Source organism: Canis lupus, chromosome 2 (genome assembly GCF_011100685.1).
Source record: "Canis lupus familiaris isolate Mischka breed German Shepherd chromosome 2, alternate assembly UU_Cfam_GSD_1.0, whole genome shotgun sequence".
NCBI lineage: Eukaryota > Metazoa > Chordata > Mammalia > Carnivora > Canidae > Canis > Canis lupus.
The window spans coordinates 46908978-46935967 of NC_049223.1; the positions used below are offsets into that span (position 1 = coordinate 46908978).

At 38.9% G+C, this 26990-nt stretch overlaps 1 long non-coding RNA gene across 12 annotated transcripts in view; it reads left to right on the forward strand.

Annotated features, from left to right (window-relative positions):
• Positions 1-26990, forward strand: part of LOC102151620 — a 109400-nt gene that overhangs the window by 7024 nt on the left and 75386 nt on the right. For all 12 annotated transcript variants that reach the window (XR_005355578.1, XR_005355572.1, XR_005355576.1 and 9 more), the window contains exon 2: positions 13622-13733. This is a non-coding gene — a long non-coding RNA (uncharacterized LOC102151620). The remainder of the gene's footprint in view (positions 1-13621; positions 13734-26990) is intronic.

Sequence of the window (26990 nt, forward strand, 5' to 3'; positions counted from 1 at the left end):
TCAAGTCTGGTGACCCTTTTATACCATAGGAAATTGAAGCTACATATGGGTCTGTAAATTATTCATATGTGTATGCAAGGCATATGGAATATATTCATATACATTAGTCTGTGATGTTCCCCTCTCCCCATTCTATTGTCTGTAGAATAAAGTGCAAACTCTTTAGAGAAGCCTAATGATTCTTACCAATCTGGCCCAGCCTGCCATATCAATCTTCTAGCATGATAGAAGATCATTTATTTCAGTCCTCTGCAGCTCTAAGAGATGCCTTCTTAACGTAGTAGTTGCAGTATAGGCTCTGGAACCAAACTACCTAATTTGAATTCCAGCTCTTCTCTTGCTAGGATGATGAGACTTCTATGAGAATGCACCTCACAGACCCCCACTACAAGGATCCCAGCTGCTGTGTTCTGAAATCCATCACTATGTTTATGTGAATACTGGTTTCTTTTGCAGCTCACTGAGCATGGCAGAAATATTAAGGCCTGTTTTTGATAGACATATGGCTACCCTGATAGCTATCAGGGGCTCAAGAACTTCCCCCTTGCCTTGCCAAGCCTTCCTTAGGCTTCATGTCCATCTACAACACTTACACCCAACCTACCCTCTCTCTTTCATTTAGGGTCAAACTTATATTGTGGTGTGACAGTCCACCCAGTCTTCCCGGCTCCCTCCCCATTTTCTCTCACACATATTTTCCCTGATAAAAATGGTAGAATAATTCCATCTTGGTTTATGAGGTGGTAAAATTTAGATTTAGAAGTAGCTCATCCATGTCCTGGCCTAAAGATGCCACAGTGATTGGTAGGTAGGGCATTCATTGCCCCTGGCATAGCCTACAGATTAATTATTAAAGATTTCACTAGTGTTGACCTGGGACAATGTCCATATCTCCAGTGAAGGAGAATTGTGGCAGTATGCAGACATTTGAAAAATATGGGAGGAATAACATCTACAAAGACAATAGAGTAGGCTGGTTACTGTTAAACTGTATTGAAGTACTACAGAAGGAACATAGAAGATAGCTGTTAACAAGTCGTGAATAGCTCAGTGTTAGAGCTGGAGCCTTTATCACCCAGAAAGTCAGAGTCAGTTGAGCCACATGCTGGAGAACTAGCCAATGTTGGCATGACGGAGCTCCAGAGACATTTGAGCCTTCAAATGGTAATATGGCTCTGCTAATGTGAAGGTGAGGAAATATAGGGTCCTAAACATGGGATGAAGTCATTTTTTAAAGATTTATTTAGTTATTTGAGAGAGAGAAGGAGGGAGCATCAGCAGGGGGAGGGACGGAGGGAGAAAGTAGACATCTCCACTAAGCACAGAGCCCAACATCAGGACTCCATCCTACAAGCCTCAAATCATGATCTGAGCTGAAATCAAGAGTCGAACACTCAACTGATGAACCACCCAGGCGCCCCAGAGGATGGAGTCATCTCAATGGACTCCCCTGCCCTCCCTTTGGACCCTCAGGGCTTGCAAAGGTAACCGTTCTTTAGTAAAAACTAGCATGTTTGCTCTGCTGGAGATCCTGCAGATGCCTCTTGCTTACAAGGCAGTAGCCCCCCTCCTCTACCCTCTTTCTCCTTTCCTAGTTGCCAAGTGAATAGCTAACCAGTAACCAGGGCAATAACTGGTTTAAATCTCAGTGATGTGAAAAATATCTGAATTGCACTGGCCCACTGTGGAGGAGGGAATAAAGAGGCTGAGCAAATGGCCATGCTAGAATGGATATGTTGCATAAGGCCAGAAGATTCACTGGAGGATTGTACTCCCTGAGATGGCCTACAGTCTACATGGTTCACCCAAGACCATCAGGAGAGCACAGTTGAGCGAGGCATCAGCATCACTTAGAAGTTGGGTGGTAGCTCTCCTCTGCAAGCCTGGGATGGAGGTAAGAGAAGCTGTGACAAAGCTGGCTCATTAACATCCAAGGGAATAATAGAGCTCTGAAGTAGGGAAGCCAGGTGGTGTTGCTTAACTGCCAGAAGCTAGAAGACTGCAATTATCATAATGACTGGCGAGGTCATTCTTGCATCCAAAAGAGCTTGACCCACAAGGAGTTCTAGTGTCTGTTAATACAGCATGGTCTCCCTAGAGGCAACATAGATGGGCAGTCCAGTGAAGGTGCTGATTAACATCTTTTACCCTAAAAAAGCAAGAATGGAGGAGCAGGAGGCTGATGGCAGGCAGTGACAGCAGTAAAAAGGCATGATCCCTTGTTTTGTTTCCAGGCCTAAAATAGTTTCCAGATCTAGAACTGAGTGTGTGGATGAGTCCCAGGAAGAAGAACCCTACCGCAAAGTAAATAAATACATGACGTTTCTTCAGAAGGGCTTTGTGGCCATCTCTCTGAATGACTACACTAGAGAAAGGGTAGTCAGGTATTTTGAGGACTACTGGTCATAGGATTTGAGTTGATGTTGGTATCTGGAAATTTAAAGCAACATCACAGCCTTCCTGTTAAAATGAGCATCTACCAGACTAGCTATTCTGACTCAAGTTAGTCTCATAGTGGCCTCAAGTACATGATTAGAATTTATGTGACAATTTTAGTAACTGCCACATTGGGTCCCTGGTCTGTGGAGTCAGAGTTATAGCAGGGATTGCCAAATGGAACCCTCTGAAACTGCCGCCCCCCAAGATAGTAAATCAGGCATAATATTGTATTTGGGGGGAATAATGAAGATTAGTGCCACCATTTAAGACCTAAAAGATACAGGGGTGCTGGTCCCAATTCTGTTTAATATACCAGTCCAACTCCTAAATAAACTGGATAGATCATGGAGAGTTATTAGGACTACTGCTGTTCTTTGCTGGACTCATTGCTAGAACAGATTAGTAAGTCCTCAGATACATGATGTGTTACTAATTTGGCAAAGGTTTTATCCAGTCCAATTAGAAAAAAGAGTTCGCCTTCACAAAAAGCAGTCAGTACTGTCCATTTAGACAGTTTTTCCTCAGGGCTATGTAAACTTTCCCATCTAGTCATAATATGGACATAGGGACCACCTAAATAGCCCTCTCATGACACTACACTGGCCCATTTTGTTGACAATGTCATGTGGTTGGACAGTTGAGCAAGAAGTGGCTACTATGCTGAAGTTTTTGGTTGGATACATGTACCCCAGAGGATGGGAGATAAACACTAAGAAGACCAGTCACTTCAGTAAAGTTTGGAGATCCAATCATCATGGAAATGCAGGATAGCTCCTCCAAAGTGAAAGTCAAATTACTGCCTCTTGCTGCCCCTTCCACAAAGAAGTAGAATGTTTTGTTGGTCTCTTTTTCTTTTGGAGACAAGGCATCCCACAACCAGGAATAATGCTGGCTTGTATACCAAGAAATGTGGAAGGCTGCCAACTCTGAATAGGGCCCAGAGCGGGAAAGTTCTCTGTGACAGTTTCGAGCAAGCAGCCTTGACAGACACTTGGACCTTGTGATCCAGCAAACTTTAGGGGTGTCGGTGGGGAAAAATGCAGTGTGGAATTTATGGCAAGTTCAATGGGAGAATCATAATACAGGCCCCTGGGATTCTGGAGTAAGGTCATGCCATCTGCAGCAGGTAATTGTATAACTATTGAGAAACAGCTCTTGGCATGTCACTGGGCTGAGTAGAGACAATGTCTGGCCATGGAACGATTAAACCTGCCCTTCCTCCAAGTCCCTATTGGAGTAAATGATTTTCTAAATCCATCAATCCATCTATATTTATTAGTTGCCATCGTAATAAAAGCAAGTGTTTTAACTGTTCATTTATTTTTAACAGATGGAGTCTTAGCTAACAGATTAAATCCATTACTATTATTACTTATTTTGATGTTCTAATTGCCTCATATTTGACCAGTGGAGTCCCAGAATGTTCCCTGTGTATGTCAGAAGTCTCAGATGTGTCATGTACTCAACATAATTTGAGCCCTTTCTTATTTTTTGGTACAATCAGATATTCCAGGTTCATCTTGTACTTTCCCTGGAATCAGCCATTTCATTAAGGAGCCCTGCTTTCTTTTCATGGACAGTGATACATAGGAACCAGGATCCGAGTGCTAGGTTTGCTCATACTGCTAGTGTTTCATTGGCTGTAGTCCCTCTCAGCAGAGACACATATACAGATTTGTATATTTTTACCTATTAAAAGCCATGAGTTTATTTTGATACCTTCAGTTGCAGTCTGTCACTACTTTCTATTCTTTCCCTTTTCCTTATTTGCAATTCCCTTGACAGAAATAATCCTGGCTGCCATTATCGTTAATATATTTATTAATTTGCTTAAGGCTGAAATACATGGAAGGTAGTTTGAGAATTGCTAATTCATTGTATTTTGAAAAGAAGATGTATAAATTTTTAGGTGACCCATCCATTTCCAGCCCTCAGTTTGGCAGCTGGAAGTCATCTCTTAAGTAAGGTTAATAAATTCAAGCTAAAGCCCCAAGTAAGTGTGTATAGGCAGGCCAGGAAACGTGGATGGCCCAGGGGGTTGTTAAAGGGCCCTAGAGCTACAGTCCAGGGTAGTAGCTTCAAACTTCATATTGACCGTAACACAATAGGTGACACAGAAATTGTTATGATGGGTAATAGTAGTTGATCATGGCATTAACCACCAGGTCTTGGCAAGTATAATCATCACACTAAGAACTGGCACCTTAGCTGAAGGAAAGGATCTCCCTTGATGGTGCAGTTTAATCTTTTATTAAAAGCAAACTACAGTAGATTGTTAGGCTTTTTCTGCCCATACATAAAGCACAATTTCTCAGTGACCTCTTTTATAACCTTGTATTAACATATATCCTTTAAAAATTTGCATCCAGTTTTATGACCTACTAGTATTTTTAAGAACTATTTTTAGGGGGCTCAGCAGTTTAGCGCCACCTTCAGCCCAAGGCGTGATCCTGGAGTCCCAGGATCGAGTCCCACGTTGGGTTCCCTGCATGGAGTCTGCTTCTCCCTCTGCCTGTGTCTCTGCCTGTATGTCTCTCATGCATAAATAAATAAAATCTTTAAAAAAAATTTTTTTTAGGAAATGATAGAAGGAAAAGGGTGTTATTAAATGCAGTACTCTTAATCTGGAGGCTAGCACTTTCTACACCAAAACCTGATTGATTTGGCGGAAATGACATTTTGTAATTGGAATATAAGCTCTTACTAAGAGCTTAAGATTTTGTGTAAATGTGCTGTCAGCCTCAGACATCAAGTGTGCAAGCCATTTGTGCTTTAACATCAATTTCTTTTTGCTTTTACTACTTTTGTAGTTTTGGTAAATATCATCAAGCAACTTCAGCTTTCTACCTTAGCATTGAATGGTTAAGCAGTCCAAAGATAAATGGATCCTTTTGTATTGCTAGTATCTTTGAGGAAGTCTTAAATTTTGGTTATTAAGATCAGAGTTTAGTGTTGTGCAGTGCATTGGCTTTTTCCTCTAAAATGAGAGGTAAACTTAAAGTTTATTAGTCTCTTCACCTTAACGTGGTCCATACATAAATTTGTCTCTTTTGCTTGGTTTTTTTGCCTTTAGATTTGCTGTTGACTGTCCTTCACCAAAGAGAAATTATATGTTAAATCCTTAAAGTAGAAGCACCTGGGTGTCTCAGTTGGTTAAGTGTCTGCCTTCGGCTCAGGTCATGATTGGGTCCTGGGATTGAGCCTGCATGGGGGGCGGGCAGTGGGAGGGGCGTCCCTGCTCAGCAGGGAACCTGCTTCTCTCCCTCCTGCTCCCTGTCCTTGTGCCTCTCTTTCTGTCAGATAAATAAATAAAATCTTTTTTAAAAAATCCTTAAAGTGGCCTGTTTTTTTGTAAACTTGAATAACTGGTGCAATGTTTGGGAAAAGAAAGGGGCACTTTTTCTTCTTTGAAAAGCACACTGGCCAAATTCGTAAGGCCATGGGAAGGCTGGAGTTATGCAAGCTGACTCACCTTGACATTATTTTGTGTAAATGGCTTTAATTTAATGCATCTATACTTAGATAATGAAACAAAAAATATAAATTTATTATAAAGTACACCTTTCAGTTTGCTTTTGGTTCATCTCTGTCAAAGCAGGTTCAATTGGTTTTACAAAGAAATCAATGATATGCCTTCTCCAAAATGTTAAGACAATCTGATTGAGATTCCTTTAAAGTGGGTTAATTTTAAAGTCAAGTATCACTAAACATCTGTAGTAGGCAGCTTTAAAGATGGCTCCCAGTGATACCCACTTGCTGTTATCCATACCCTTGTTTTATTCCTTCTCATTTAGTTTAGCTAGATCTAATAGCATACTTCTGATTAATAGAACATGGTAAAAGTGATAAGATGTGACTTCTAGGTTAGATTACAGAAAGATTCTGGCTTCTGTCTGGCTCACCCTATCTTGCTCTCTCACTCACTTTAATGGAAGCCAGTTGCCATGTTGTGAGCTACCATATGGAGAGGCAGGAGAATTGGAGCGGGCTTCTACCCTACAATGAGTGAAGAACTGAATCTTACCATAACTATGTGCATGAGCTTGGCTGCAAGCTCTTCCTCTCTGTCAAGCCTTGATGATGACAGTCCGGCTGACCCTGTGAAAGCAGCCTTGTGAGAAGCCCTCAGCCCACTACCAGATTCCTGACCACGAGAAAGTGTGTGATAATAAATGTTGGTTGTTTTAGTCGCTAAATATTGGGATCATTTGTTACTCAGCCAGGGGTAACTAATACAGTGTAAAAATTAAATCACAAAAGCCCCTCAAGCTTTGTGTTTCTTGGTATAGGTTTACCTAGTAAGTTTTTTTTTTAAGATTTACTTATTTAGGGCAGCCCCGGTGGCGCAATGTTTAGTGCCGCCTGCAGCCCGGGGTGTGATCCTGGAGACCGGGGATCAAGTCCCGCATCGGGGTCCTTGCGTGGAGCCTGCTTCTGCCTCTGCCTCTGCCTGTGCGTGTGTGTGTGTGTGTCTCATGAATAAATAAATAAAATATTTAAGATTTATTTATTCATGAGAGAGAGAGAGGCAGAAACACAGGCAGAGGGAGAAGCAGGCTCCATGCCGGGAGCCCGACACGGGACTCGATCCCGGGACTCCAGGATTGCGCCCTGGGCCACAGGCAGGCGCTAAACCGCTGAGCCACCCAGGGATCCCCTACTTAGTAAAGTTTTAAAAACTACAAGTGCCTGGGCTTCACCCCCCAGATTCAATTTGAATTGGTCTGGGATGGATCCAGGCCTCCATATTCTTAAAAGTTCCCTAGGTAAAAAATAAAAATAAAAATAAAAATAAATAAAAAAAATAAAAAAGTTCCCTAGGTAATTCCAGTGAGTAGATGAAGAATCACTGATTTCAGCGTAAATTGGTTTAATAAACTCCTTTTGAGTACCAGATATAAGAAACTGTAACATTGAATGGGAAGTGGAGCTCACTTTTCATTCATAGGTCAGAAGAGAAGACAAACATGTAAACAAACCATGACAACAATGTGGCAAATATTCCAATAAAGTTAAGTACAAGGTGGTATAAACACAGAAGAGGAAACACCAACACAGCCTGATAGTCAGAAAAGGTTTGAAAAGAAAATGTTATTCTGAAGCTAAATGTAAAAGACTATCTGGAATAAAAACGTGGAGAGATAAACATTGCAGGCAAAGGAGTACCAGAGTAAAAGAACAGTTTTTAGAGAATAAGAGTGGTGGTGTGTTCATATTTGAGTAACAGGGCTGGAAAGATCCGGAAGAGTAGGGAGAGTGTTGACAGACCACAAAATTAGGGTTATGGAGACCAGTTAGGATGATGATGTGACCTGCAATGGTGGTGGATGGGATGGAGGGGAGAAGGGAGGATTAATTTGCTAACCAGAATATATAATGTGTAAGACTGGGGAGCATGTACAGAAATGCAAAGGGAGGAGCCCATGACGACTCCTGGGTTCTGGCTTGGCAATTGTGTGGGTGGTAGACTGTAACTTTGGCAACAGATATGGGGGAAGCAGAAGCAGAAGACAGAAGGAAATGAACAGTGTTAGACCTCAGTTGAAAGCTCAGAAGAAACAACTGGTTGCAGTTGGCACTAGAAATGAAAACGAAATTGCCATGTCACTTGCCAAAAGAACACATCTTGGGGATTATTTCGTGTATTTGGAAATAATCGAGAACATAGCTTCTGTTTTGTCTTCATGTGTTTTGATGCAGTCTGCTCTCACAAAGACAGAAATGATCTTGAGAATTAGCTATGTTGACTTTTAGAAAGTTTTCTATTTCACTAAAGAAACCTTTAAAATTGGCCTGCATAAGCTGTTTTTCACCATCTGTGTCCACTGACTACAGTTCCCTCACAGCACACTCCTCTCCTATGTGCCTTTGCCCCTCTTCCCACTTAAGTTAGGAGTGCCGTGGTTCACCCAACTATTAGAATTTTGAACTGACATCAGGTTGCATTATGTCCTGAAGTGGAAAGATTTGGATGGTGATATGTCCCATCCTCATTATGATATGGTTATTTTTTCACAGTTTTATTGAGAAATGATTGACATATATCACTGCATAAGTTTGAGGCTGATAGGATGGTTTGATATACATATTTTGTGAAATGATTACCACAATAGGTCCAGGTAACCCATCTTTTATAGATAAAGAAAGGAAAAATTAAAGTTTTCCTCTTGTAAAAAATAAATAAATAAATAAAAATAAAATTTTCCTCTTGTGATGAAAACTCATGGGATTTTCTCTCAACAACTGCTTTATTTTTCATACAGCAGTGTTAGCCACAGCCATCATGCTGTACATCCCTAGTACTTATTTATCTTATAACTGGAAGTTTGTACATCTTGACCACCTTCCTCTACTTTCCCCTCCTCCTACCCACTGCATCTGATAAGCACAAATCTGATCTCTCTTTCCATGTTTTGTTTTGTTTTTATTTTTTAGGTTCCACCTACAAGTTGAACTCCTATAGCATTTGTCTTTCTCTGACTTATTTCACTTACCATAATGCATTCAAGGTCTGTTGGTGTTGTCTGAAAAATGGTAGGATTTCCATTTTTTATGGCTGAATAATATTCTGTTGTATGTATATACCACAACTTCTTTATCCACTCATCCACTGATGGACATTTAAGTTGTTCCCAATTCTTGGCTGTTGTAAATAACACTGCTATGAATATCTTTTTGAGTTAGTGTTTTTGTTTCTTTTGAATATATTCTCAAGTGGAACTGACAGATGTTGTAGTTCTAATTTTAATCCTACATATTTTCCATCAAGGCTGTAACAACTAAGAATCCACCAACAGTGCACATGGGTTCCCTTTTTTTCACAAACATGCCAGGTTTTGTTATCTCTCTCTTTAAAAAAAAAAAAAAAAAGATTATTTATTTGAGAGAGGGAGTGAACAAGTGAGAGAGAGAAAAGCAGACTCCCTGCTGAGCAGGGAGCCCAATGCAGGGCGCCCAATGCTGGGCTTGATCCCAGGACTCTGGGATCATGATCTGAGCTGAAGGCAGATGCTTAACCAACTGAGCCACCCAGGTGTCCCTGTTATCTTTTTATTTTCTGATGATGGACATTCTCAAAAGGCATGAGGTGCTATCTCAGTGTAGTTTTAATTTGCATTTCCTTGATGAGTAGTGATGTTGAGCATCTCTTCATGTACCTGTTGGCCGTTTATATATCTCCTTCGGTGAAAAGTCTATTCAGGTCTTTTGCCCATGTTTTAATTGGTTTATTGGGGGTCTTTTTGCTGTTGAGTTGTATGAGTTTTGGGGGCTATTAACCCATTAGCAACTAGATGGTTTGCAAATATTTTTTTCCCAGTCTCTTCACTTTATTGATAGTTTCTTTGTGCAGAAGCTTTTTGATTTGATGTAGTCCCACTTGTTTTTATTTTGTTGCTCGTGCTTTAGGTGTCATATCCAAAAAATCATTACTAAAACCCATGCCAAAAAGCTTTATTCCTATGTTTTTTTCTAGGAGTTTCAACTAGTTTCCTAGCTGCCCCTGCTCTGGGTCTCACATTTAAGTTTTTAATCCATTCTAAGTTAATTTTTGTGAGTGGTGTAAGATACAGGTCCAGTTTTGTTCATTTACATGTAAACATCCAATTATCCCAGCATCATTTATTGAAGAGAAAAATCATGCATTTTCTAAGCAAGCTGTCTTTTCTCTATTGAGTACTCTTGGCTCCTTGTCAAATATTAGTTGACCATATTGGTCATTTGTTCAAAGGAGTAATGTATGTGGCTCAGTACCTCAAAGCATGTTAACCCCGCATATCAGAATGAAGTTACATGTTATTTGGAATACCTGACATTGTGATACGTGCTTTCCAGTTTCAATCTACTCATGTGTTGTGGGTACTTTTTTTTTTTTTTTTTTTTTAGGAGCAGAAATATCTAGTTATGCCCGTTTGCTAGTGATAAACTGACACTTTTGAACTTTTAAAGCTATTATCTTTCTTCTCTAGTCTAGACAGCTCATATACCCCCACAGGAGGCAGAGAAGCCACAGGGAAATACTACTGAATCTTACTTACTCTGAAAGGAAGGGTTGTACTTTTGTCTCATCTCAAGCCTGCCTTGAGGCTGGTTCAAAAAAAAAAAAAATTTGCTGATGCCCACATAACATGTATCTCTTAAGTAAATCAAACCTGTAATTCAACTTGGCTGCCTCTAAGCCATTCTGATTCCTGCCAACAAGAACATTAATGAACTTAGTATCTCCACAGGTTTATTCATGTGTAAGACCCAATTCCTTATTCCTCTTCCTTGTTCTAGCAGCTGCTGGTGCTCCATCTGATAACGTAGAAAGCTGGAATAGGTCATACAAATCCAGATTGTGACTTAAACCCCAGATTATGGTAGGCAGTGTTCTGTAATTCTTCTGTCTGGTTTGAGGATGGCAAACAAAGTTTTTAGGGCTTGGATTTGAAAAAAACGATACACTAGTAATTATTGTCGTGAAGAAGGATTTTATAAAATTTAGCTTATTCATGCTCTTACGCTTCCTTTTATTCTCCTTTTGACAATATTCCAGAAAAAGTTGTGCTTTGGTAGATTTCTCAAAATGGCATAAGACTAATAAAGAAAGGATCCTAAAAAAGACGTGAACCTAATGAGTCAAAAAATTTTAAGATAGAAATATAAAAGGAGGGCAGCCCAGGTGGCTCAGCGATTTAGTGCTGCCTTCAGCTCAGGGCGTGATCCTGGAGACCCGGGATCAAGTCCCACATTGGGCTCCCTGCATGGAGCCTGCTTCTCCCTCTGCCTGTGTCTCTGCCTCTCTCTCTCCCCTCTCTGTGTTTCTCATGAATAAATAAATAAAATCTTTTAAAAAAAAAGAAATATAAAAGGCTATAGACCATTTTTTTCTTTCCAAATTTGTCTACATGTTAGAATCACCACCTAGAGATTTCTTTAAAATTCCAAAGTCCAGGGACGCCTGGGTGGCTCAGTGGTTGAGCATCTGCCTTTGGCTCAGGGCATGATCCCCATCCCAGGATCGAGTCCCGCATTGGGCTCCCTTCAGGGAGCCTGCTTTTCCCTCTGTCTATGTCTCTCTCTGTGTCTCTCATGAATAAATAAATAAAATCTTTAAAAATAAATATAAATAAAATAAAATTCCAAAGTCCAAAAAAAATTAAAATTAAAAAATAAAATAAAATTCCAAAGTCCAGGCCACAGATAAATAACACTTTTTAGCGATGGGATACAGGCACCAGTGGTGTCTTGACTCCTCAAGTGACTCCAATGTACAGACAAACTTGGAAATCACTAATCTAGACAAGTCTGTTTCCACATGATTGCAAGAAAACACAGCTGTGGCATCTTCTCCTTAGACTCATCTCCTAGCTGTTGGTGAGAGATTCTCTGCTGACCAAGTTCTCGATCAGTATTGTCAACTTTGAACTTAAGCAGAGGCACTGAATGAGAAGGAAGTCAATCATTGAAAGGCAACAATCAACTAATCAAAAACCACAGATGGTTTGAAATAGCTGATTGCAATTTTTTAAAGTTATTTTTATTTGTTGTAATGTTTCTTAATAACATGAGTTTTGTGTGTCAGATTTCTCTATTCCATTTTCAGACACAGTTTCTTAGGCACTTAGTTTAATGAAACTCTGGTCTGTCAGGGTGGCATTTTTTCATGCTTTAGGTGAATGCTTTACAGTTTCTTCTTTGAGTTAATCAACTTTAAAATGTCTAACGCGGAATTAGGATGCATTGATGATTATCTATTTTCCTTGCTTAAAGAGACAGAGTTTGACATAAAGATAAGCATTTAAAATTTTATTTTCTGTGTACACACAGCACATTACTTATTTGTATAAGCAATCACTGGCTGTCCAAAAACTAAGAGAAGTTTAATTTTAAATATAGCAACAACTGTTTACTCATCAGTGGTGAATTTACATGGTTGACACTCTTTATCAAAACTCAGAACTCAAAAAAAAAAAACAAAACTCAGAACTCCAGCAATTGTACAAAAATCACCATGCTGGCCTATAAAATTTTAAAGTAATATCGTAACCCAATAAAATAATGATTATGCTGTATGCCTATATGTATCTTGAGAGAGATTAATTAAAGGAAATAAAATTGCAATTGAAGCTGCTGGATGGTTGAAATTATCTGAATAAGTGTGATCTTGACTTTAATGAATTAACAAGTAAGCTTCTTGCTATAAGTATTTAATTAATTTTAAACCATATTTGATTTAGAAACCGTTTATACTTAATTTCTGGTCTAGTGTTCAATTAAAATCGTCTGTAATGTTATCTGCAGTCTCTAGATCCTATTCTTGCTTTGGTTATCTTGCTGCTTGGTCACTGACTGCTGCTGTGCAGTGGGAAAAGAAGGCATATGGCTGTTATCTTCTAATTTCTCATATGCCGGGCAGCCCAGGTGGCTCAGCGGTTTAGTGCCGCCTTCGGCTCAGGGCGTGATCCTGGAGTCCTGGGATCGAGTCCCGCATGAGGCTCCCTGCATGGAGTCTGCTTCTCCCTCTGCCTGTGTCTCTTCCTCTCTCTCCTCTCTGTGTTTCTAATGAATAAATAAATAAAATCTTTTAAAAATAAAAATAATTTCTCATATGCCACAGGGAAATCTTCAGGTGAAAAGTTTGCTTAGAAAATGCATGATTTGAGGTCTGCCTTTAGCTCAGGTCATGATCCCAGAGTCCTGGGATCAAGCCCCACATCAGGCTCCCTGCTCAGTGGGGAGCTGGTTTTCCTTCTTCTTTCTTCTTCTGCTCCCTCTGCTTGTGCACTCACTCTCTGTATCTCTCCCTGCCTCCCTCTGTGTCAAATAAATAATTTTTTAAAAAAAGAAAATGCATGGTTTTTCCCCTTAGATTTTATTTTTATTTTTTTAGACAGCATGGGAAAGAGAGGTTGGGGAAGGGACAGAGGGGGAGAGAGGGAGAGAAAGAGAGAATCTTAAGCAGGCTTCATGCCCAGCACGGAGCCCAACATAGGACTCCATCTCACAACCCTGAGATTATGACTTGAACCGAAATCAGAAGTCAGATGCTTAACCTACTGAGCCATCCAGCGCCCCCTCAGATTTTTCTATAAAGAATCGTTTGGGAGAGGTGGTAGAAATAAATGAGAACATGTGTGTGTCATTAAAAACAAAAGACGGAACTGTTGCAGTTACTTTCTAAAATCATTTTTTTTTATAGGGAGATTTTGGATAAGTCATTATTAAGGAAGCCAAGGACACCTGTGTTGTATTGAAAGCACACCAGCCATGAGATCGGAAGGCCTGAATTTGAATTCTCGTTACTCACAAAGGTAATATTTTTATCCCTCCTCTTTTAAAATGCTTTCTTGATATATGAAGTTTACATTTTGTCCTAGAACATATTTTCTCCTATATCACAAAAAAGTTATATCCTGTACTATCAGTTTTTATTTCATTGTAAATGAGGACAGCATGGTATTACATAAGACAAGTGTTAGCGAATTGCAACGCAATGAGATTTGGTTTTGCAATAAGTCTTTAGAATTTATATTTGAATATGAGTGGTTTGGGGGAATTCTAATTCTATCATAATAGTGATGTTGGGGAACAGGAGTTATGGTCTATAACTCTGTTATATCATGTTCTTATAGTATTTAGTTGTATTTGGGGAGATATGCTTAGACTCATACTATTTTTGAGCCATGTAATGGGCTATAATGTAGATACTATTTAGATAGAATAATGCAACTTCATTACAAGATTGCTTTTATCGCTCTTTATCCTTTCCTCCTTGCAGAATTTATGCCTCATACGAAAGGAAGTATTAACTCAGGAGGAAATAAAGCACTAGGCAAAAAAGAGATGCCCATTTTCCTTCCGTGTTTATCTTTGCCAGGGAAAGAGAGACAAATAATTATTTTGCCTTTAAGGCATTGATTCTGAGTGTTAGATTAAATAGACAGATTGTTGACCACATGTGACTTAAGCAGTTTTGTTGGTTATTTTACCAAGCTTTGTTTCACTGTTTGCTTGAAGAAAGCTATGCTGTGGATAAACCTTAGGTAGATCAACGGTGACCTGTATTGCACTCTACATTGTTTCTACCACAACATTACTTGGTGGTCTTGACTTTGAAAAATGTAATTTAACTTCTAAGAGCACAGATCAGATTCATGTATTCTTAAATATAAAACTAGTTTTGACCTACCCAAGAGGTACAGAAAAATAATGATCACAAATGGAAGAATAAACTTGCCCTATTTGTTGTTCTGTGTTCCTTTTAGGAAATTCATCTGTAGCATAGAGGTGGGCAGTTGATCAAACCATTTTCTTTCTTGTGTGATGTATCAGAGTTTGAGAATGTCAGTCTGTTAACCAAGATTTATATTGGGATCAGTGCTTTGAGGATATCATCATATCACCAGTATTTAGATGTTGCAAGTTTTCTCCAGGCCAGATGAAGAGGCACAACAACCTATTGCTCAACAAATTCAGGAACATGATGGAAAAATAGGTTGATTTGGGCCAAACTCAGGTCAAATAACTTATAGGCAGACATGGCTGAGTTCATTCAGTGTGGGTTTTTTTGTTTTTGTTTTTCAAAGAAGCAGACTTTCTAAGATTAGAATCAACATTACTAGTGGAAGCAGGAAACTTAGGAGTAGGCCATTAGGTGTAAGATCAAAATACAGCTGCTTCTGTTGTCAGAGCTATCAGGACAGAATGGTGCTCATTTTTTCTCAGGTACTGCTTCTGCATAGTTGTATCAGCAAGTTATATCAACAAAGGAGAGACTAAGAATATATGCATGCAATTCCACCATCAGCCAAAAAACCACATAAGTCTTTCACATTCTCAAATAACATTCATGATAGGGAATAGTATTCTTTACTGTACTCCTCAACCTTGTCTCTTTCATTTTCTAAGTTCATTTGCTCTTTTAATACTTGCTCAGCAGAAGAGGATGGAAACAAGAGAAGTCTCATATAGAATCACTGTGCTTTTTTCCCCTCGATACCAATAGGCTTTAGTGTGTGTATTGTGTGTATTATACATGCACATATATGCATATGTTGTATGTATTTAATATTTAGGATAGTACTCCATGGGTTTTTTTAAAGTTTTATTTATCTTTTTTAAAAGATTTTATTTATTTATTCATGAGAGACACACAGAGGAAGAGAAGCAGAAACACAGGCAGAGGGAGAAGCAGGCTCCATGCAGGGAGCCTGACATGGAACTTGATCCGGGGACTCCAGGATCACACCCTGGGCCAAAGGCAGGTGCTAAACCGCTGAGCCACCCAGGGATCCCATAAGTTTTATTTATTTTTTTTAAGATTTTATTTATTCATTTGAGAGAGAGCCCTAGAGAGAGAGCAAGCACAAGTGGAGGGCAGAGGGAGAGGGAGATGGAGAGGGAGAATCAGGCTCCCCACTGAGCAGGGAGCCCAATGTGGGACTCAATCATGATCTGAGCCAAAGGCAGATGCTTAACCGACTGAGCCACCCAAGTGCCCCATGAAGTATAATATTCTTATTTTAAAAATGGTAACGTGACATCTACAATTTATAAATGGTTGTACGAATAAACATCCCTTGCAACTGCTACCCACGAGTTAAAAAAAAAAAAAAGTGGAAGAATTTGACTAGCATGTTAAAGGTCTTGTGGGTGGGTCCCTTGGTAGTCACAACCTTCTCCCCATACTTGTCCTGTCTCTTCTGAGAAAGCTCTAGCTTTACTTTTTAGGTAATCATTTCCTTGCTTTTCTATATAGTCTTACCACTTGAGTGTGCAGCTGTATGCACTAGATACATCTAAATAGTTTAGTGTATGTTTAGCAACTTTTTTATAAATGGAATCATACTTCCATTGGTGCTTCTTCCATTTGTTATCCATGTGGTTGAATGTAGCTACAGTTTGTTAATCTTCATTGCTTTGTAGTATTCTGTTATGTAAACATACCACAGTTTATTTATCTCTTCTGTTGTGTTGGATGTCTGGGTTGTCTGCACTTGTACCTACTACAGATAGTGTTGATATAACTATTCTTAAGCTATCTTTTGGTGCACATAGGACATGTATTTCTGTTGGATATAGTCCTAGTTAGTAAATATTAATGATGTGACAGTGGACAACTAAACTACCTTTTTCTGAATGCAATTTAATGCGCCAGTAATTTATTTATTTATTTATTTATTTTTAATGGGGACATGACCCTTTTTTTTTTTTTTAATTTTTATTTATTTATGATAGTCACAGAGAGAGAAAGAGAGGCAGAGACACAGGCAGAGGGAGAAGCAGGCTCCATGCACCAGGAGCCCGATGTGGGATTCGATCCTGGGTCTCCAGGATCACGCCCTGAGCCAAAGGCAGGCGCCAAACCGCTGCGCCACCCAGGGATCCCTAGCCAGTAATTTAATGAAGGAAAAAAAACACTTGGTTATTTTAGGGTGGTAGGTACTGTCTAGACAAAGTGATGGCCACTTCCATCCAGGTAAATAAAAAATAAAGTATCCAGGATTTTACCTTTGTTTAAGATTCATATCTGCAAGCATGTTTCATCGAGAAAATAAAACATTTTAGCTTTTAAACAACCTCTAGTATTATTTCTAGGATTCTAAAATTAACACGGTGGAGATCACTGGGTGGCTCAGTGGTTTGGCGCCTGCCTTCAGCCCAGGTCATGATCCTGGAGTCCCAGGATCGAGTCCCACATTGGGCTCCCTGCATGGAGCCTTCTTATCCCTCTGCCTGTGTCTCTCCCTCTCTCTCTCTATCATGAATAAATAAATAAAATCTTTAAAATAAATAAATAAATAATAAAATTAATAGGGTGAAACAGAACAGAGAATGTATCTTACTTTCTTCTATGTTCTTCACGAAGACCATGACACTGCTAAAAAGGTGTTAAGTCCCCACAAAATATGTATTTCCTCAGTAAGTAGTCTTTGGAGTAAAATTATTTGTATAAATGGGTATAATTTGCAAGGTACAGGCCCCTAAAAAGGAGGCAGGAGTAGGTTGGTTTTACTTAAAACTGCTTCTGTTTTGAAAGCCTTTTTCCTGAAACAGAAAATAATAGTTTGGATGAGTCAGTGCAATAATGTGCTTTCTCCATAGTTTTTCCTACTATATTCTTCACTTGTCCTAAGTACAACTAATATTAGTGTACTTCTGAGGTAATTTTTTAAAAGATTTATTTATTTATTCATTCATTCATGATAGACAGAGAGAGAGAGAGAGAGAGAGAGAGGCAGAGACACAGGCAGAGGGAGAAGCAGGCTCCATGCCAGGAGCCCGACACAGGACTCAATCCCAGGACTCCAGGATCGTGCCCTGGGCCAAAGGCAGGTGCCAAACCACTGAGCCACCCAGGGATCCCCTGAGGTAATTTTTTAAAAATGATAATATGGTTCCTTTGTTTGCCTTTCGAAATGGAAGACAAAATAGACAGTACAGTATGATGCAACTGAATCACTTGTGATAGTCCTAAGTTTCAGAGCATGTCTTTTAGGGCTTGTCCTGATTTCACCAGTAAGGTCAGATTATGGTAGATTGATTTCAGTATCTTCCTGTTTTTATGGGTTTCATTCTAAAGCTTCAGCGGAAGAGTCAAAATGTTTGTCACACTATTCTTGGTTAGCTGAAGTCTTGTTCCTGTTTATAGGAAATGACCATTGGTCTAATGCAGTTAGTACAAACACTTTATAACTCATCCAAGAACTATTCTAAGTGGTGAGGAAAAGGCAGTTTAATTTAAAAATTACTTATCCAGGTTCAGGCTGGGGGAAAACACTGCTGCTTGTGAATTCAGCATCCAATCCACACCACAATTCATTTTTCTTCTTTGCTACAACAGATGTGTTTGAATTCTTTCTTGCAATGAAAAGATTCTTTTGTCTTCCTTAGGGATTGTAACTTTCAAAAGGCGCTCTTAAATATATTACTACCTTATTTAAACTATTTGCTTCCAAGATGTGCAGTACTTTGCACAAAGAATAAGTCACCAATCCCCTGGGCGCACAAAAGGAAAATGCTCTGCTGAGTTTCCTGTTTTATTTTGTTTTTCTGTGGTAGGTTTATGACTTGATGCCCAGATTTTTTATAGATTCACCTCTCACAGGACACAGTTCCCTTTAATGTGTTTTCCATGCTTATGGAAAGAAACAGTGTGTTAGTATCTTAGTCTGTCCAGGTTACTTATAATGAAATATCATAAACTAGGTGTATAAACAGCAGAGATTTACTCCTCACAGTTCTGGAGGCTGGGAAGTCCAAGATCAAGGCTCTGGCAGTTTCACTGTCTGGTGAGGGACTCCTTCCTCATTCATAAACAGTTTTCTTTTTGCTATCACCTCTCGTGGCAGAAAAGTGGGTCTTGGGCAGCCCAGGGGGCTCAGCAGTTTAGCGCCGCCTTCAGCCCAGGGTGTGATCCTGGAGACCCAGGATGGAGTCCCACGTCGGGCTCCCTGCATGGAGCCTGTTTCTCCCTCTGCCTGTGTCTCTCCCTCTCTCTTTCTCTCTCTGTGTGTCTCTCATGAATAAATAAATAAAATATTAAAAAAAAAGAAGAAAGAAGAAAGGAAAAGAAAGAAAGGAAAGAAAGAAAGAAAGAAAGAAAGAAAGAAAGAAAGAAAGAAAGAAAGAAAGAAAGAAAGAGAAAGATGGGTCTCTCAAGGGCACTAATCCCATTCATATGGTTCTACTCTCATGACCTGCTCACCTCCCAAAGGCCTTACTTCCCAATACCATCTTCTTAGGGGTTAAGATTTCAAAATACAAAATTTGGGAGATACAACCATTCAGACCATAGCAGCTAGCAAACACCAGTAAAAATTTTATTTTTACTACTTGGCTTTCTCCTGGTATGTGAGGACAAGCTTTGTTAAAGTGCTCCTATGAGTCAAGTGAAAATGGCTTTAATTGATATCTTTGTGATGTCAAAATTTTTTTGACAATTTACTGTTTTTATTCGTCTGGGATAAAACAAATGTAAGATTTCATTTTATGAAATTAAAAGATTCTAAAATCAAAGAATTAGGAAAGTTGTTAAAAGTTGCCAGTGTCTGTGTTGGTGTTACAGAGTTGTGGTGGTATAGCATGTGTAGGGAGGTCTGTGAGTAGAGGAATGCAATAATAAAAGTGGTATTTAAAGGAATTTAAAGGAGACCGTCCAGCCACAGGTCAAAGTCAGGAACATCTGCCCTTTTGTGAAGTTGTTCCAGACTGCTATAATCTTGCTGATTTCCAGCCTCTGTGAATAATTACACAGTATATAAGCAAGAATGGATGAGTGGGTCAAAATAAAATGCTTTTAGCAGCAAATATAGAATAATTTACTGATAGAAAAGCAATGATCAAAATTCACATGAAAAAAAAATCTTGGATATGGTTTCTTCCCTGGAGTTAGAACTTTTAATATGTTAATGTACATTTTGAGAGTACAGGAAGAGCCTTATATTTCAAAGGATGCTAAGGTTTTACGGAACAGAGTTTGAGAAATATTGAGTTAAACTATAGCGTAATGTATTTAGGTTAGAGATAATTGAAAGTTAGAACATACACCAGCAGTGTGTAACAAGAATAAGTATGAGTCTACTTTTGCATATCCTCAAAAACAGAACACAGTTATCTATATTTTACTCCCTCTAAAACTGATTCTCAACAGAGGCTTCCCTTGACAAGGTGGTAGTAGAGTCTCAGTTGGATTTTGTCAACTGTTTTTTCTGCATCTGTTGAGATGATTATGGTTTTCTTTTATGAGTTTGTTAACATAATGAATTCCAGTGATAGGTTTTATGATGTTAAGCCAACCCTACATTTCTGAGATAAATCCCACTTGGTTATGATGTACTATCCTTTTATTTTATTTTTTTTAATTTTTATTTATTTATGATAGTCACAGAGAGAGAGAGAGAGGCAGAGACACAGGCAGAGGGAGAAGCAGGCTCCATGAACCGGGAGCCCGACGTGGAATTCAATCCCGGGTCTCCAGGATCAGCGCCCTGGGCCAAAGGCAGGCGCCAAACCACTGCGCCACCCAGGGATCCCTGTACTATCCTTTTAATATTAAAATATCCTTTTAATATCCTTTTAATACTATCCCTTTAATATCCTTTTAATTTAAGACTTGATTTGCTAGAATTTTTTATTTAGAATTTTTGTTTCTATGTTCATGAGGGATATCAGTTTTTAAGTTTCTCTCTTTTTTCTTTAAAGTTGGTCTCAGAGAGAGAGAGAGAGCAAGCACAAGCAGGAGGGACAGAGGGAGAGGGAGAGAGAATCTCAAGCAGACTCCTGGCTGAGCACAGAGCCCAACTTGGGGTGTGATCTCACTACTCCAAGATCACAACCTCAGCTGAAACTGAGAGTTGGATGCCTAACTGCACCACTCAGGCCCCCCAGTTTTTAACTTTCTCTTACAGTAATATCTTTGTTTGATTTTTGATGTCATTGTATTGCTGGCCTAATAGAATGAGTTAGAAGTATTTCCTCCTCTGTTTTTTAGAGTAGTTTGTGTAGAATTATTAGTTCTTCATTAAGTGCTTATGAGAATTTACCCTGAAGCCATCTGGGCTTGGGATTGTCTTTTCTGGAAAGTTGTAAACTACTATTTCCTGAACAGATTACAGTTTACATCATTACCCTCAATTCCAGTAATTGATTATTCCAGTAACTGATTATTATAATTCCAATGCCATAAAGTCGATTTTAGTTTTCATCTTTTCCATATTTTATAACCCCCTTCTCTGACACTGAAAAATCTGCCTCCTATTATCTTTACTATATTTATTTATTTGATTAACTCCCCTCTATGTAGTAACCAATCTCTTTTGCCAGTTTTGCCCCCTTCCCCATATGAATGCCTTCTTCATCCCACTTGGGTTCTGTCACCGTACTACGGGTTGCAGCTGCTACCTTCTCCCCAGCACCCCTCCACACCTCCTTTGGATGCCGTCCTCAACCCACCTAGGCTTTGATGCCTGTGCCAGACTTCTCCATTACTTGGACATTTCCTTTTTTTTTTTTTTTTTAAAGATTTTATTTATTTATTCATGAAAGAGAGAAAGAAAGAGGCAAAGACACAGGCAAAGGGAGAAGCAGGCTCCATGCAGGGAGCCTAAAATGGGACTTGATCCCAGGATCCCAGAATCACCCCCTGGACCGAAGGCAGGTACTAAACCACTGAGCCATCCAGGGATCCCAACTTGGACATTTCCTACTTTCTCTTCTCATTTACTTGTGAAATTGTTCCCGCCGACTGAGTCCATTTTACTCCATTTAATTTCCATGTTGTCTAATACATAATTGACAATTAATAAATACTTAATAATACTAAAAAGAATTACATTTTTAAGTGGACACATGGTATATCAACACTCTAAAAAAGGTGTTAGTATTTAGGGAGGTGCCATTATCTTCCTCATTTTACACATGAGGAAATGAAGTGCACACACAGAAAATTCATACAAAGTCATGTAGCTAATAACTGGTGGAGATGGAATTTAGCTACTGTGCTTCCAGAAAGCAATAGTGCCAAGACATATGAAAATTTCTAATACGTAGTGAGCCACAGTAAATAATAATCCATTTTGATGTGCAAAGTGATTAACTATAATAATCTGAATCACTATTGCCAGATCTGTGGCATAGAGTCATGATACTGCCCAATAAGAGTGGGAAAGATGATGATGTGTTTTTAGCTTGAATACAAATTAGAAGTAATTTTTCTTACTAGGCAGAGTTTAAAATCCTCTCTATTTATTTTGGATTGGTAAAGGAGACATTTTTATGTAGAAAGAAGACACAGACTCAGATATAGGTTATGTGCTTAAATCTAAAAGGAAATTTCAGATGAGAAAAGATGTTTCCAGTCAATAGAGGATGAGAAAGGGAATTAATGGTACCCTAGAGATAAAAGAATAAACCAAGGACATCAGAGCTGGAGAAAGTGGCCCAGTGGATGCAAAGAGAACAATAAAGACTTGACAAGCATCTATCATTCCAGTTCAGCATTTAATAACAGCCCTAAGCCCATGGATCCATTAATGTTGTGATGAATCTGTGAACTTGGCACATGATAGGTGCTCGGTGTATGCTTGTTGAATTGATTTGACAATCCTTTAAAAGCTTAAGTTGGATTTCCAGTTAAAGGCACAAATCTAAAATAAAGAGGAAAAGGAAGAAAACAGCCTCCAAATTTTGAAGGCTGGAAAACATATAGTTACTGATTTAGCAGACTAGAGAAAGCAATCCTAAACTGGCAGTAAGGAAAGCTGAACAGAAACTTAATTTACATTGCAAAATCCCCTAAGACACAGGTATCTCTGGAAGGCAAGGGTGAATATGGGGTTAAGGCTTCTCTAACAGTGTGTTAATGAAGCAATTATTCTTTTATTCCTTTCCCACTTTGCACAGCAACTTCCCCTGACCTTCTCAGCTCTCAGACTGCTGGCTGTCAACCAACATGCAGCTGACAGAAAAATAGAAATCTTCTCTGGGGGAGAGAAAAGAACTAAGATCCTGACATCAGGAAGTCCCCAAGGAAGAGAACTAAGATCTTGACATTGAGAGTCTCCCAAGGAATAGGCCCAGCTAGATTGCCCTATAATGAAGACTACAGTAAACAAGCTACACATACATGCACAGAGTTTCTTTTTTTTTTTTTTTAATTTTTATTTATTTATAATAGTCACAGAGAGAGAGAGAGAGGCAGAGACACAGGCAGAGGGAGAAGCAGGCTCCATGCACCGGGAGCCCGATGTGGGATTCGATCCCAGGTCTCCAGGATCGCGCCCTGGGCCAAAGGCAGGCGCTAAACCGCTGCGCCACCCAGGGATCCCCATGCACAGAGTTTCTAATCTGCTTACTGGTGGACAGCTTTTGGTTTGAGCAAGCAGCCAGGGAATACCAAAAGAACAAGGAAAGCCTCTGCTGTGAGTGAGTGAAATGTTGAGAAAATAAGAGAAGTTGTTACATTGATAAAAGAAGAACAAGGTATTATGTTTAAAAAAGAAACTTAAAGAGCAAAGAAATAAGCATTTAGAAATGAAGATAGCAGATATAAAGGAAGTTTGAATGAACTAGAAGATCAATACAGAAGGTAGAATTTAGGAAATGTGTCAGGAAGTAGAAGAGAAAAAAATAAGAAAATAAGACAACCAATCCAGAAAATTCAATACCTAAATAATAGGGTTTCCAGAAAGAGGACACAGAGAAAATAGAGGGCAGGAAATTAAAGAAAGTAATATAGAAAGTAATTCAAAAAAATTTCTTGGAACTGGGCATACTTACCCAGCACAGTGGTCTAAAATAGACCCACATTATCTCCTATCGTGGTGTTTCAAAGCACTGGGGAAAAAGAGAAAAATCCTACAATCTCCAGAGGGGGAAGGGGAAAGAGATCAAGAATCAGAATGGCACCAAACTCCTCAAAATATAACAGTAGAAGCTGCAAGAAATGTAACAATGTCTTCAAACTTCTGAAGGAAAGTCATTCTAATTTCAATTCCATTCCCATCCAAAGTGTGAGGGGAGAATGAAGATCTCCAAAAATCTATTTCCCTTGCATCCCTTCTCAGGAAGCTAACAGGGGAATGTGTCCCACCAAAACAAGGAGTAAAACCTAGGATCCAAGAAACAGAAAAGAGAGTCTGTAGGATGGATTGATTGAAGACCTCAAGGTGACAGCTGTGCCTAGAAAGTGACATGTCCAGGATGAAGCACATCACAAGTTTCCAAGAAGGACTTCTTCAAGAAGTCAAAATTGATGGATTGCCTAATTTGAGTATCTCAAGAGAAAACCTGAACTCTTTGGGAAGGATTTGGATTAAATAAGCAACAAGCCCATCAAGAAGTAAGGAAATCTATGAAAAGACCATTGTCAAATTAAGAGAAAACTAAAAAGTTATGCAGGGCCTATTAAAATTAAGCATTTTAAATAAATAAAAAAAATTAAAAAAAAAATAAATAAAAGGGATCCCTGGGTGGCGCAGCGGTTTAGCGCCTGCCTTTGGCCCAGGGCGCGATCCTGGATACCCGGGATCGAATCCCACGTCCGGCTCCCGGTGCATGGAGCCTGCTTCTCCCTCTGCCTATGTCTCTGCCTCTCTCTCTCTCTCTGTATGACTATCATAAATAAATAAAAAAAATTAAAAAAAATAAAATAAAATAAAATTAAGCATTTGTACTCATCAAAAACAAGTGAAAATCTTGAGGAGGTATTCATAATAAACATAAATGACAAATACTGAGAATATATAATGAACTCCTAAAAATCAATAAGAAGACTACAAACAGGGATCCCTGGGTGGCGCAGCGGTTTGGCGCCTGCCTTTGGCCCAGGGCGCGATCCTGGAGACCCGGGATCGAATCCCACATCGGGCTCCCGGTGCATGGAGCCTGCTTCTCCCTCTGCCTGTGTCTCTGCCTCTCTCTCTCTCTGTAACTATCATAAATAAATAAAAATTTAAAAAAAAAAAAAAAAAAAAGAAGACTACAAACAACCCAATAAAAAGTGGGCAGGAAATCTGAAGAAGTATTTCACAGAAGAAGAAATTCATATAGCCAATAAATGCAAAGAGATGGTCAGCCTTATTGATGAGAAGGAAAATGCAAATGAAGACCGTTATGATATAGCCATTTCATTGATGAAAATTCAAAAGACTGATAATACCTGCAGCCTGGTTGGCTCAGTGGTTCAGCGCTGCATTCAGCTCAATGTGTGATCCTGGAGACCCAGGATTGAGTCCCACGTCAGGCTCCTTGCAGAGAGCCTGGGCTTCTCCCTCTGCCTGTGTCTCTGCCTCTCTCTCTGTCTCTGTATGTCTTTCATGAATAAATAAATAAAATCTTTAAAAAAAAAAGACTGATAATACCGAGTGTTGGATAAGATGTAGACTCATAAAATCTTTTTCGTGTTGCTGGTGAGATTAAAAAAATTAAAATGCTTTAGCATTACCTTCCATAGTTGGAGAAAAAAAAAAAAAAAAACTTTGTGACCCAGCAATCTTCTTTCAAGTGGAAAAAGAAAGTTAGAATATATAAAATAAGAGAAATGCACAAGAAGTTTCATGATAGCCCTCTTCAGCAAAATAATCCAAAAGCTGCCTTTCGGTGAGAGAGTGAATAACAATTTACAGCAGTCAAAACAAATAAATGTATGAATGAAACTTTATCCTGAGATTTCATCATAAGTGAAAAAGTAATGCGGTACTTGGCTGGTTCAGTAGAATGTGTGACTCTTCATCTCAGGGTTGAGTTTGAGCCCCATCTTGGGTGTAGAGATTACTTAAAAATAAAAAATCTTTTAAAAATTTATTAAAAAAGATTTTATCATAAATGAAAAAGTAATTTAGTAATTTTCAAATATATACATCATAATGTACTTTATATAAAATTTTAATTTTTTAAAAATCCTCTTGCTTTTGGGCAGCCTCAGTGGCTCAGCGGTTTAGCGCTGCCTTCAGCCCAGGGCCTGATCCTGGAGACCCAGGATGGAGTCCCATGTCAGGCCCCTAACATGGAGCCTGCTTCTCCCTCTGCCTGTGTCTCTGCCTCTCTCTCTCTCTCTCTCTGTGTCTCTCATGAATAAATAAATCAAATCTTTAAAAAAAAATCCTCTTGCTTTCTGTTTATTTATTACTCAATATATTCTTTTACTTTTCTTCTTCTGGTTATCCTAGAGATTATACCTTGTATACTTGACAAATTAGGATTTTCATGTTTTCCTGAGCAATTCAAAGACTTTAGAATACTTAAATCCCATTTATCACCCTTCCTACTTATTTACCCCTGTTGTCATATATTTTAATTTTATGTTTTTAATCCCGCGAAACATTAATGTTATTTTCGGCAATCAGTATTGACTTAGTTTACTTACATATTTATCTGGGGTTTTTTTTGTTCTTCATGCCTCTTTACATTTCCTAATTTCCCTGAAATAATTTTCCTTCGGGATGAGCACACTTTAATTCTCTTAGTTTTTGTCTGAAATACATTTATTTTACTTACTTTCTTGATCATTACTTTCTTCTGGGAATAAAATTCTAGGTTGAGATTTCTTTTCTTCTCTCACTTTTTTTTTTTTAAGATTTTATTTATTCATGAGAGACAGAGAAGCAGAGACACAGGCTGAGGGAGAACCAGGCCCCCTGCAGGGAGTCCGATGAGGGGGCATGGGGGGGAACCAATCCCCAGACTGGGATCACGTCCTGAGCTAAAGGCAGATGCCCAACCACTGAGCCACTCAGGCATCCCAGAGATTTATTTTCTTTTTGCACTTCAAAAGTGTTGTTTCGTTGTCTTACAGCTTCCATCACTCCTGTTTTATTGAATATTCCTTTAAAGACATTTTTTTCATTTTTCTCTTGCTCTTTGTCCTTAGTGTTAGAAAAATTTAAATAATTACCTACTTAAATATTATTGCTATCCAATTTTCCTTCTCCCCCTTGTGTCCTCTGTATTTCCTACAAAAAGAAATTTACAAGAAAGAGCAGAAAATATTGTATTCATTTTTCTTTTCCTTATTTCATTTAGGATATTTTTATCTGAGTTTTCTTTCAATTCACTAATTCTCTTTTCAG